Genomic DNA, 14,888 nt, shown 5'->3' on the forward strand with positions numbered 1-14,888 from the left:
AACGACAGCTATCGTCCGCCACTGAGGCATCCTTGGCGATGTATTCCATATAATTTCTTGTTGGAATCACCTGATCCTGGATGGCGAGCATGTAGCTCTCTGTCTCAGGAAACAACCTTCCGGAAGTCAACCAGTAGTTCGACGCAGATATGTCGACGTAATCATGGTTGACCTCATTCTGGTGCCTCCCATGCAAAGGTTTGCCAATCAGTTTCTGCATTTTACTTTCTGCAGAGTGTTCGATGGTTTCAAAGTGATCCTGGTGTAGCTTTAACGGTGTAGAAGTATCAGCAACACAAACTACTCGATGGAGTTCTGACGAAGCTGCCTTGCTCAAGAAATATTTTCGAAGTCCTTCAATTTCCTGGGACATACGGTTGGACAAATCAACAATTCCTCTACCCCCAAGATGTCGTGGCAGCTCTGTCCTTTCTATTGAGCTTTTGGGGTGATGTTTATTGTGTTTAGTCAGCATCGTCCTTATTTTTCTCTGTAAAGCTGCTAAATCGGTGGTCGTCCAAGAGATAATACCAAATGAATAGCTCAGCGCCGAGCAAGCGTAGGTGTTAATCGCTTTTATCAGATTCTTGCTGTTAAGACCAGTTCTCATTATCCTCCTCAATCTTCGGGTGAACTCCTCCGTTAATTCTTTCTTCATCTGGGTCTAATTGATCTTTCTTGCCTGTTTTATGCCTAGATACTTGTATGTGTCTCCTTCCTTCAATGCTTCAATTTCCGCACCTTCCTTGAGTTTGAACGTACCATCTTCTATTTTCCCTCTCGTTATGTTTAGCAGTCGACATTTTTCTAGTCCAAACTTCATTTTGATGTCTTCCGAGAATCCTTCCACCATTTTCAGCATCAGTTGCATTTGTTTTTTGGTAGATGCGAAGAGTTTCAAATCGTCCATGTAAAGGAGATGATTCAGTTTCATCACAGTTCTACTGCCGCTCTTGATGGAAAATCCGTAGTCCGTAGAATTCAATCTATGAGACAAGGGATTCAGGGCCATGCAGAACCACAGAGGGCTCAGCGAGTCTCCTTGGAAAATTCCGCGTCATATTGGAATAGGTCCTGTTGTAATGGAGCAATCTGCTGCTTTCATTTGAAGACTAGTACGCCAGGTTGACATGGCGTTTTTCAGGAACTTAACAATATTGGGATCCACCTTGTAAATCTTCAAGATCGTCAAGAGCCATTCGTGAGGTATAGAATCGAATGCTTTTTTGTAGTCTATGTACGCAGCGTAAAGATTCCTTCGCTTGGAGAACGCTTGATTGCAGATGACTGAATCTGTTATTAGTTGTTCTTTGCACCCTCGGCTGTCTTTGGTGCATCCTTTTTTTATTATTATTATATTATTATTATTATGTCAGTCCTTAAGCATAATCAAAAAACAATTGCTTCCTAGTTGAAAGAATCCCTGAAATAAGGTTTAGCCAACTCAATGATAATTTTTACTATTATATGCAGATAAAAAATGCAATGGATCAAATATGAACTTCTATCAGTATAATTATTGAATTAACTTTTTATGGATGAAAAAAAAATATCATAATATTTGTGAATTAATTCAAGTTGATGTATATTTTGTTGAATATAGAATAGTGTTTATTCTTCATTTCCCTATTCTTATCCTGAAACCCTCTCCCTTTATCATAAAAAGTATTACTTTCTTCTAGTTACTCCTGTTGTTTTTGCAATTCAATTCTCTTCAAAGTTAGGTTAGATAATACTGACTGATTTTTCGTTTTCACTAATAGATCTAGATTCACTATTGTTCCTATATGCGAATGATTTCCAGTAATAATAATAATACACTTATAATGGGCAAGTTTCCTAGAACTCCAAAATCGAATTTAAGATTATTTATGGAAACCCTTTTTCATTAGTTATCCAACACATAGAATATTCGCTTCAAAATTCAGAAATTTCAGAAATACACCCTTCGAAATTTATAGTCCGAGAGCTGGCAACGAAAATCGGCAAGAGTATTGTATTGGCTCATAATTAAATATGATTTGGTATTTAGGGTGTACATTATAGTCAGCACCTACTCTCAAGGTCAGGTAGTGGAACACCTAGCGGCGACGCGCTTTAATGTAGGTATATAAAATTACAACATACCATACAAGTATTTTGTAATGATTGAAAATAATCACTCAGCTAGTTTATAGAACAGAAAACTTGAGAAAGTGGTCAGACCTCATTTTAGTGAAACGGGGTAGGTCAGAACTTCACATAAGTTGCTGCCTTAACGATGTCGTTTCAAGAGATTTGTAATGGCTGAAAATGCACTTCTTCTTCTTGTTGTGCCCTGTCAGGTCCCCCTGACGTTGGCGATCACGATGGCGAGCTGATCTCTGTCTTCAGCCATTCTAAACAGTTGTTCGACGCTATGTATGCCTGTCCAATCCCGGATGTTTTTCAACCAGGAGATTTGTTTTCTTCCTACGCCCCTGCGGCCCTCTATCTTGCCCTTCATTATAAGTTGTAGAATCCGGTAACGATTTCCTCTGAGAACATGGCCGAGGTATGCCAGTTTTCGGCATTTAACTGTTGTTAAAAGTTCACGAACTGTATTTGCCCTGTCTAAGACTGCTTCATTTCTTTGCAAGGCCACCCATGGTATTTTCAGCATTCTTCTATGTAACCACATTTCAAATGCTTCTAAACGGTTGATTGTGGCAGCTTTCAGGGTCCAGACTTCAGCTCCGTACAACAGCACAGACCAAATGTTACATTTAATCATTCTTTGTCTCAGTTTTAGGTTCAGGCTGTCATTACAGAACAGTGACCTCATCTTCTTGAACGTTGCACGCGCTGACTCAATCCTGCATCTAACCTCCTTCTCCGGGTCGAGTTGCTCGGTGATGTAGCATCCGAGGTATTTAAAACTGGATACTCTCTCAATGTTTTGTCCATTCACCTCTAGTGACGCATTGAGGTATGGCTGACGGCTAAAGACCATAAATTTTGTCTTAGCAACATTTATATTCAGTCCCATTTCCTGTCCCACTGCATTAACAGAATTGATGAGATTTTGGAGGCCTTGAAGATCGTCGCACAAAATAGCCGTATCGTCAGCATAGCGAATGGTGTTAATCAGTTCACCGTTGATTTTGACCCCAAATTCTTTGTCATGTAAAGCTTCTTTAAAGACTTTGTCAGAATATAGGTTGAAGAGCAGTGGAGACAGGACACATCCCTGCCGAACGCCTCGTTGGATTTGTCGTTCATCTGTAAATCTCCCGTTGACTCGAACGACTGCCTTCTGTTGCCAGTACAGGTTCTTAATTATACGTAGATCTTTTCCATCAACACCAGCGCCTCTCAATATATTTATGAGCTTTTCGTGTTGTACTCTGTCGAAGGCCTTCTCATAATCGATGAAACACACGAAGACATCCTTACGCTGGTCTCGACATTTTTGGAGAAGAACATTCAGAGCAAACATTGCTTCTCTGGTGCCAAGGGCATTTCTAAAGCCGAATTGCGTCTCGTCTAAATCATTTTCGCATTTGTTTCTTATTCGAGAGTGTATAATCTTAAGGAACACCTTTAGTGTGTGGCTCATCAGGCTTATTAGTCTGTGATCGTTGCATCTTCTGGCTCGTTGTTTTTTGGGAATTGTTATGAATACAGATCTCAGCCATTCTTCTGGTATTTCTCCCGTGTTGTATACATCATTGAAGAGTTTAACCAAGATATCAATGTTTTTCTCGTTGATAAGTTGAAGGAGTTCTACTGGGATGTCATCAGGTCCCGCTGCTTTTTTTGTTTTTGCAGATTTTATGTTAAATAGGACTTCGGATTTCAAGATTTCAGGTCCCTCGTTGTCGTCTACATCAGTCATCGACGCCGGTCTATTGTCCCCGAATAGATCATCTATGTATTGTATCCATGCATTAAGAACTTCTCCCTCATCTATAATGGTTTTTCCTGCGTTGTCCATTAAGATACTAGGGGCTTTTTTGTTAAATAGGCCTGCTACTTCTCTGACCTTTTTGTACATGTTAAAGGTATCATGTCTTCTCTCCAGATCCTCCATTTCCTCGCATCTATCCGTCATCCACTCTTCCTTTGCATTCTTGATTTTGTTCTTTATTTCCCTTTGTTTGCTCTTATATTCCTCCGTGTTGTTTTTGCATTTTCGTCTTTCTTCCATGAGTTTTAGTATCTCTTCAGTCATCCAACGTTTTTTCTTTGGTTTGATGTTGTTTGTTGTGTTCTCCTCCATTGTCTTAATGATGTGTTCTCGAAATATCTCCCACGTTTCGTTTACCGTATTGCCACTTATCCCTGTCATTGTGTCGAGGCTGTCGTTGAGTTCATTTCTCAGTTTATTGATGTCCACATCGCCTATGGAAAACTTTAGGCTTTTGTTGTTTTTGTTTAATTTTTTAAGGTTAATTTTTATGTTTGCGACTAGTGGGTTATGGTCCGATCCTATGTCTGCGCTATGTCTATGCACTTATTGCTCAAATATTATATACAGGGTCTTTCACGAGGAACCTCACCCATATTTATACGGGAAACTACTGAACGTATTTTCATGAAATTCAGCACTTATAAGTATTTCACGATGCTGATGAAATCTAAAATATTTTCAAGGCATGAGCACCTCCGGTTTTTCCGGAAATGACGTCAACTTCCGTTTTTCAAATTAGAACACCATTTTTTTATTGCAGAAATAGATTCCTTAGAAAATTTCAAGTTATTTTGATGTAACATTTTTCAGTTTTGGTTGGAAAATTCTCTCTGAGCGGGAAAATTCGAAAAAAAAATCGAAAATAGAGCTCCGCTGAAACAAGAATAACTTCGAGGTTTTTGGATGGAAAAATTTCATTTTTGGGATTTCTCAAGATGTAAGATTGATGTATCCACTTTAAAAATCGAAATCGCGATTCATGATACAGGGGGTGAAAAAATCGCTTTCAAAGTTAGGGATGACAAAATCGTGAAAAATCAATTTTTTCAAATTAGAACCCCATTTTTTTTATGGCAGATATTGAATCTACGTTAAAAAATAATGTCAGTGTATGCATCACACCCTTGCCCTAAAATGGATATTTTCTGAGTTATTCACAAAAAACTGTTTTTCGTCTTGAATTTTCAGCTATTTCTTTTCCCTTCACGCCAAAAAGATGAAATTTTCAGGAACTGTTATTTGACCCATGCTGTAAATTTTTCTTGAACCGACTTCAAGTTACTATTAGGAGAACCATGGCAAACTCTCGCAGTTATAACTAGAGAAGATGCTCAAAGTTTTGACCGTTAATTTCTAGACATTTATTTATACGTCTCAGAAATGCTTCGTGCGTTGCTCTTCTTATTTCATCGGGAAGAAGAGATCTGCAAAAGTGTTTAAAAACCAAATTGAGTTTCGAAACTATGAATGGCCGATTAGTTGAAATAAAGTAAAGAGGTTTCCGATACAAATTCGAATCAAAATTCGCCATCTATTTAGGAACAACCTGTAACTTTTTTCTCTTGCATATTAGGGTAGTAAAATCTAAAACATGGTTTAAGTAACAGTTCCTGAAAATTTCATCTTTTTGGCGTGAAGGGAAAAGAAATAGCTGAAAATTCAAGACGAAAAACAGTTTTTTGTGAATAACTCAGAAAATATCCACTTTAGGGCAAGGGTGTGATGCATACACTCACATTATTTTTTAACGTAGATTCAATATCTGCCATAAAAAAATGGGGTTCTAATTTGAAAAAATTGATTTTTCACGATTTTGTCATCCCTATCTTTGAAAGCGATTTTTTCACCCCCTGTATCATGAATCGCGATTTCGATTTTTAAAGTGGATACATCAATCTTACATCTTGAGAAATCCCAAAAATGAAAATTTTCCATCCAAAAACCTCGAAGTTATTCTTGTTTCAGCGGAGCTCTATTTTCGATTTTTTTTTCGAATTTTCCCGCTCAGAGAGAATTTTCCAACCAAAACTGAAAAATGTTACATCAAAATAACTTGAAATTTTCTAAGGAATCTATTTCTGCAATAAAAAAATGGTGTTCTAATTTGAAAAACGGAAGTTGACGTCATTTCCGGAAAAACCGGAGATGCTCATGCCTTGAAAATATTTTAGATTTCATCAGCATCGTGAAATACTTATAAGTGCTGAATTTCATGAAAATACGTTCAGTAGTTTCTCGTATAAATATGGGTGAGGTTCCTCGTGAAAGACCCTGTATTATTTGTGAATGAAATATTCAGAACGGAGGCAATCATGCAGCAGTCACACAAAGTACGGATATTGTAATTTTACCTAAATCAAAGAGCATCGCCGCCAGATGTTCCACTACCTGACCTTGAGAGTGGGTGCTGACTCATGTACACCCTCAACACTAAGGCTGTGGCCCGTATATACACTTTGGTTTCTTCTGGTTAGTAAGTGGGTGGTCCGTATATGTCGAATTCCTGACAATTCGGTTCAATATCTGTCACCAGAGTAACCGCTCTGGTAACATTCGGTTACCAAATGTATATATACGGACCATACGCTTAGCGTATGGTAACATAAGCCGGCCACTGACGTTCTTTTCCATCCATTCGTATCGCCGCGATTTGAACCGACGATTCTGATCGCCTTCCTGTTTTGCCCACACACTTCGGTAAATCCTCTCAGTTATTTTTCAGTAGTTTTCGGATCTGTACGTCCAGAAGAGGAAATATATTTCAGCAGCCGCGGTTACTGTGTCGGATAAAAATTAAAAAAATCCTGTAAATTGCCTGTACAAATCGATGAAATCCGTAATAAATTGTTTGTTAGCTGTCTTCTGATCAATCGCTGTTGAAATAACTAAGGCTGTGGTCCGTATATACACTTTCGTCCGAGTCATTCGCTTGACGTAGGGCCTGTTCCGATATTGCTGGTTTTACTGGCCCGCAATCGAATAACAATAGAACTCGAACGACTGGGCCAGTAGGCATCGTCTCTGAAATACTGACAGTACTGTTCAGGAATATCGGAACATACGGAAAGGAAGACGTGCTACAGTGCTCCTAGTGCTATAAAAGAGAAAGCGGAAGAGAAAGTCGAAGTGAAAGTGCCCACTAACAAAGCTACGGAATATTTGATTCCGACTGTGAAGTTTGTGTAGGTTCTGTATTTGTTATCGGAATTTTAATTCGTTAAAATTTTCAAAGTTGGTGTTCATCCTAAGTGTCCAGAAGTTTTTTTTCGTTGGTACTGCAGAAAACATCAGGTGAGCTTATTTTTCGTATCTTTTTTTTCTGATTTTTCTCATAGCGTAGAAAACTTTCGGCTTTATACCATAGTTTTATATTAGACTATTTCAGTGAAGATTCCTGAATATTTTATTATTTTCAAATTGTTTGATATTTTGAGATTTTTGAGTATAAAACCATGTCGGAAACCTCAGATAATGAGGATTCCTACATGGAAGCGACCGATGCTGAAGAATTCAGCGAAGGCGAACACGAGGAGCTTGTAAAGCTCAGAGAAGAAAATGGGCAGTTGAAAGCTCAAATTGTCCAACTGACCGAAACTGTGACACAGTTGATCGGTGAGATGCGCCTCTTGAGAGAGGAAATGACCCGAAATAATATGCCAAAATCCCCCACTTACGCCACTATTACAAAACCGGTAGCGGGTTCCAAAAATAATTCCCTTAAAGGAGTTGTTTCACAGCCCGAAACAAGAAAAAATGATGCAACGTTGGCTGCGAAGGCCCCAAACGCGCCCCCAACTAAACGCGCGCGAAAAGAAAGCTCCTCTTCTGATGAGGAGACCGTCAAGCAGACAACAGGAGCACCTAAAAGCCCATCACGATGTTGGGTACATCAGATTGGGTAGAGATCTCAAATGCTCTCTATACCAAGAAATTCAGCTATAACCGGGCTACTGTAGTGAAAGACGGAATCAAGATTATAGCCACAACTGTAGATGACTACAGAAAAATAACTAAATTCTTCGACCAACTTGGAAAGGAGTATTTCACATACCAGATGGAAGAGGAAAAGAAAATTTACGCCGTAATTAGGCATCTTCCAATAGACGCAGATCTGGAATTGATTAAAAATGACCTGAAATTCCAGGGAATAGATGATGCTGAGGTGTCTGAAATGACATCAAACAAAACGAAAAAGCCGATACCATTATATCTGGTTAAAACCCAAAAGAAGGAGATATTCGACATCCAACGACTCTACAACCTTTGTATTACAGTCGAACCAAAAAAGAAGGCAGAAAGTCCAAGCCAGTGCTTTAGGTGCCAAAGGTACGGACATGCACAGAACAAATGCTCCTTCCCGTGGAGATGCGTGAAATGCTCAGGAAGTCATAGCAGCAATGACTGCACACTCACCAGAAAAGGTGAAGAGAGAAATGCCACATGCGTCTTATGTGGAGAAGAGGGCCATCCAGCTAGCTACAAAGGATGTAGCGAGTTCAAGTGTGTGACCAGAAAGAAGAATTCCCGGAAATCAGTTGAACAGAAAAAGAAGGTAACAAAAACAACAACTACTGTTCAAAAAATTCAGGAAGTAGCGAAGGCCAAACCTACAGAGCAGGAAAAGAAGAGGGAGACTCCAAAACCCGTTCAGAAAAAGAAGGACAGAAAAAGCTTACAATGGAACAGGCTGTGAACAGTCAACAGGAGAAGAAAAATATATCTGAATCAGCCGATGATTTAGATATCTTCACGGAAAAAATTTTCAACAAGATAATGTTGAAAATTGAGAGGGAAATGGAGAAAAAACTCCAAGCATTATTTAGTAAACTGAATTAATGGACCTTACGGATATTAGGAAGAAATCCCTCAAGATAATCTCGTGGAACATAAACGGGATCAACACTCGGAAAGCCGAGATAGAACAAATAATATCAGAAAGACAACCTGATATTATAGCCCTACAGGAAACAAGAATATACCGGAACAGACGACTGAATTTCATGAATTATGAAACATATAGATGTGACAGAATTACAAACACCGGAGGAGGAGTAGCAATATTGGTGAGAACAGGTCTGAAACACTACTTTAAAAGTAGATCCGACGAAACACAAGGAAAAATAGAAAAAGTGACGATTGTTGCCGAATTAAATCTTCAAGGAGTCGAAATAACCTCGGCGTATAAGCCACCACAAAACAATCTATTGGAAGAAGAGATAAACAACATGTTGGAAGGATCAAACCCGAAAATCTCCATCGGAGATTTCAACTGTAAATCCCCATTATGGAACAGCATAACAGAGAATAGAAATGGCAAAAAACTCAAGGATTTCGCCGAAAAACAAAATGCCATAGTGATTGGACCAGAGCTACCGACATATCTTGCTTTTGGAAGAGGAATACCAGATGTAATAGATATCGCGATATTGAAAAATATAACTCAAGAATTCTCGATTGAAACTTTGGAAGATGGAACCTCAAACCACAATCCCGTGAAATTGACAATTGGAGAAGAACCAAGAGAAAAACTGCTGGGAATAAGAGAATATACCAATTGGGCTAAATACAGACATTTAATACAATCGGAAATAACAGAAATTCCAACAATAAGCACTCCAGACGATCTGGAATGTGCGGTTGATAAACTGGAAAAGATTATATTGAAAGCTTACGAAAAAAGCACGAGAAGAGTGAAGAGACCAGCACCAAGTCATCCGCATGGCGATACGCCCAAAGAAGTAAAAGATCTTATACAAGAAAATCGAAGACTCAGAAGAATATATAGGATGAACAAAAATGATCTAAATAGAAGGAACCTACACCGACATATCCAAGTTCTGAAAAATGCCCTGAAAGATCTAAGAACAAGCAGATGGAACAAAAGGGTTCAAGAACTGAATACAATCGATCATTCTGCATGGAGAATGCAAAAAAGCCTACGAGGAGAAAAGACTAAAATTCCACCCCTACACGGAGAAAATGGAATGGCTTATACCAATACTGATAAGGCAGATGCATTGGCGGACTCGATCGAACGAGAATCGAGAATAAATTACAGGATAGACGACGATAATGAAGATTTGGAAGAACTGGTTGAAGAAAATGATGAAGAAATGGATGAATTACCAGCGACTGCTGAAATAGACAAGCCAACATCGCCAAACGAAATCAGGGAAATAATTAGAAGTTTGAAGAAGAGGAAAGCTCCCGGAAGCGATAAAATAACGAATGTTATGTTAAAGAAATTACCTAGAAAAGGTATAGCCGCTCTAACAAATATCGCGAATGGAATTATGAAGACAGAACACTACCCAGAAAAATGGAAAACAGCAGAAGTCATAGTATTCAATAAACCATTCAAAGAGAAGAAGTTTCCACAAAACTACAGACCGATAAGTCTACTGTCGGCGTTAGGAAAAGTAGTAGAAAGAATTATCGCCACGAGGCTAAATGAGGAAACCGAAAATCTGAAACTAATGCCACAAGAACAGTTCGGATTCAGAAGAGAGCATTCAACAGAGGGATTCCAAAATAAACAAGCTACAGGTCTTGTTTTACTAGACGTCGCCAGAGTATTTGACAGAGTATGGCATGAAGGATTAATATATAAGATGAGATATGCTGGATATTCGATCAAAATATGCAAGTTGATCAGGAATTATCTCAAAAATAGAAGATTTTACGTGAAAGTGGGAGGAGAATGCTCCTCAACAAGAGATATAGAGGCTGGAGTACCCCAAGGATCAGTACTTGGGCCACTTCTATACAACATATACATCCACGATATTCCGAAAAATCCAAGAACCATGCTTACGTTATATGCTGACGACACAGGCATAGCAACTCGATACCGCAACCCAGAAGTAATAGAACGAGTTCTACAAGAGACGATTGACAAAACAAATGACTGGTGCATAAAGTGGAAAATCAAGCTCAATGGACAAAAGAGCCAAGCAATATTACTACAGAAGAGAAGACTGCGACCCACAACGAAACTGGATGTTGACGGCGAAGAAATCGACTGGAAAAATGAAGCCAAATATTTAGGAATAACGCTTGACAAAGGACTTACTTGGAAAAGTCATATCAAACAAGCAATCGATAAAACGAAAGCAGCGATGAATAGACTCTATCCTCTGATAGGAAGAAGAAGCCACATGTCGAAAGAGACAAAATTGAAGATAATCAAAGCCGTTGCTAGGCCTCAACTGACTTATGGATCAGTTGCCTGGGGTTTCGCGGCAAAGACCCATTTCAAAAGAATTCAGGCCACTGAAAACAAGCTGCTACGATGTGCAATAGGTGCACCTTGGTTTGTCAGGAATAGACAGATTTATAAGGACCTGAAATGGGAAACCATAACGGAATTCATGAACAGAAAAGCAGAGAAATTATTCGAAACAGCGAAAAACCATCCGAATCAAGAACTCAGGAGACTAGTGGACTACGACCCAGAGGAAGACAAAAGGAGAATGCGAATTTACCGAAGGAGACCAAGAGATCAATTAAAAAGAGATTAAAATAACAACAGAAAATTATTGAAAAATTCAATAAAGTGTTAATCCAATAGAGGATAAACACATAAATCCCAGCACGATAGTGTGCGAGAAGAAAACCGACCAAGAGATGAACGGTTTATAGGCAAATGCCCGGAACCAAAATTCAAGAAGCAGTTGAGGGTTTTTAGTGGGTCTCGAGCTCAGGAGAGGGAGAAACCTCACACTGTTCCCCCTCAGGAGATGAGGGTGGTTCGTCTGTCTTGCAGATTTTCCCCCTGCTACACCAAAAAAAAAAAGTATATACACTTTGGTTTCTTCTGGTTAGTAAGTGGGCGGTCCGTAAATGTCGAATTCCTGACAATTCAGTTCAATATCTGTCACCAGAGTAACCGCTCTGGTAACTTTCGGTTACCAAATGTGTATATACGGACCATACGCTAAATAAAATGATACAAAAACAGTACGGTAATATGATCTAGACGCGATATGCTCTCCGCTAATGAAAAATAATCGTCGATTGTGAACGAAATCCCTACACACTGTCGGTTTGGAACAACAACCGATGGACCGTCGTTCCAAAAAATCAGGCTCGGACAGATATTTTAACCGACGATTCGGAACGACGGTTTTTCACCACACACATCGGTTTTTGGCGTTTTTGGAACGACCGTTTGAATCGCGGCGATTCGAACGGATGGAAAAGAACGAAGTCTGTGCGGCATTATATCCTTGAGTATTAACTTAACTTGAATACTCAAAGCTTATTTTCAATTATGAGCCATTACAAAACTCTTGCCGATTTTCGTCGCCAGCTCTCGGACTATTAGTAAACATTCGAATATTTAAGAGTTTGTGACGTTGAATGCCTTTACTAAAGTCTACACCATTTCCAGTTGTAATTCAGAAATAATCAATTGAAAATCAGAAAACATCAATTGTATTTCAGATTAGTCAAGTTCATTTCAGATAACATCAATGCAATTCAGATTAGTCAATTCAATTTCAGAAAGGGTCATTTGAAATTCAGTTTAGTCACATATTTATTATTTCAGAAACCGTCAATTGTATTTCAGAAAATATCAATTGAAATTCAGAAAGGCATTCATTTAATTCATGAACTTTCATTATCCTCAAAAACACTATGTATGTAAACAAGAAAATGCAATAATTCAAACGCCAACAGGCATGTTGTGTATGGCAATAGCAGCTGCATGGAAGGAGGTGCTATGCTGCGCTGCTCTACATAGCACAATCAACCCCAAAGATTTCAAATGACCATTTCTGAAATAAAATTGACGGCTTCTGAAATAAATTTGACTAATTCAAATTTCAATTGATCATTTCTGAACTAAAACTGGAAATGGTGTAGTAATTTTATTTGTTAATTCGACAACAGTGGAACCGATCAAGACGATATAGAATTCTATAGCCACAGATCACAAAAAATTGTTTCTGTAATCTGTGCCTATACTCATTCATTCATTCATTCATTGCTGTATCCCGCCATCATGTCATTTGTTTCGTTCTATCCTTGTTCTGCCAAAGGAAGTCCAATGATACTCTCTCGTTTTATTTTGTTTTGCGTTGATATCGAATATCGATCAACGAGTTCGAAATATGAACTGGCCCATTTTGTCAGCTGTTCAGGAATATTATTTGTGATTTACATCAGTTTAATTTTCGTTGTAAAAACAAATCTGTCAATATTTCAACACTATCGAATAAGGGTTCGAAGGAGTATTTACTATTCTTCTTCAAGATAATTTCCGTTTGACAAATTGAATTCGTGAGGGGGTAATTCATTATGATTTTAATAAAACACTGTTGATTGGTCGAATGTCCAATATATTCAGTTGACGGAAAAAGAATTTTCACTATATCTACTCATGAGGAGTATTTGAAGAACAGACTAGAATAGATTTATGTATTTCTGTTTCTCAATACAATTCACATTACGTATTTCCAATACAGTTTTTTTGAAATATTGCTGAAGTTGCCATAAAACTTAGCTATATCCGTCCCGAATGTTCGTTCATCTGATTTGGTTCTGCCTCAAATTCCAACAACACCGAATTCTTAGCTGTAGTTCTTGATTCTCCATACAGAAAACTGAACGACATGTTGAATAAATGAATGTTCTACACCCCTTTCTCGAAACTAATACATTTTCACACACGCAATAATCGCTTATAAATAAAACATATTCGTAAGTTGTAGTAAAGTATTCAAATTATTTTCAAATATCAATTGACAATGCTCTGTCAAATTCTAAACAGCGCTACCTACAGTGGGAAAAACGAAACTGATCCCATATCCCCACGAAATTAAAAACAAAATAGAATCAGTGAATACACCAGAGTTTTAGATATCTTATCTATGGTGATCAGAAAACTTTCATGACCATTATGGATTCTTTCTAAAACGATCCGTCGAAACCAATTTAGTTATTTATACAGAATTTATCGTGACGGCTTTGGATAACCGATCTCAGTTTGACGGTGTCTACACAGATTTTAGTAAGGCATTCGACAGGGTCGACCACTGTGTCTGATTCACAAACTTTCCGATATAGACATTCAGGGTGACCTGTTGAGATGGTTCGTATCATATTTGAATAATAAGTCACAATTTGTTTCAGTGAATGGTTACAAATACTCCAAATTTGTGGTAACATCGGGAGTGCCGCAGGGATCACATCTTGGGCCTGCGCTCTTTCTTATATTCTTTAAAGATTTGAGGCATGTTTTCAAATATTGCCGTATACTCTTATATGCAGACATTATTGTAGGCTCCCCCCCATACGGCAATGCAATATCTCAAATTTGATTCGACCAATATGAATAATACACGATTTTGAGCATCTCATTATTTAATATTTTGCGCAATTGGTTGAATTTATAAAAAATATTTCTGATTTTTTTATTCAAAAAGGCAAGGTGTTCGTCCCATCTGAGATTTTGATCAAGAAATATGCCTAGATATTTCATTTTGTATACCTTTTTGATTTGTGGGCAATTGCATGTGCTGTGTGTACAAAAAAGATTATGAATTTTTATTATGGTTTGTGATGACTAATCAGCCATTGTAGCACTGAAAGTCATCAAAAAGGTCTAGTTAAGTTTAAGGCCAGGAGGCCATCACTCAACCACGTATAGACTGCACTGACACCCCTCTCCGCCCTCTCATACACCTTGTCTCAAGAATTACCCGGAAACAACAAAGCTGTGTCATCAGCATATGATATAATACTACATTCTTCGAAGATTTCACCTATGTTATTTATATAGATAAGGAAGAGGAGGGTGCCCAGAACTGTACCTTGAGGCACACCTGTATTTATTACCTGCATTTCACTAATTACATCATTAATTTTAACACACTGGCTTCTTTTGATAAAAAGTTAATTAGTAAATTCAGTGGCCCTCCCCTTATCCCTACTTCCTCAAGTCTGTCGAAAA

This window comes from Coccinella septempunctata, chromosome 5 (genome assembly GCF_907165205.1).
Source record: "Coccinella septempunctata chromosome 5, icCocSept1.1, whole genome shotgun sequence".
Classification (NCBI taxonomy): Eukaryota; Metazoa; Arthropoda; class Insecta; order Coleoptera; family Coccinellidae; genus Coccinella; species Coccinella septempunctata.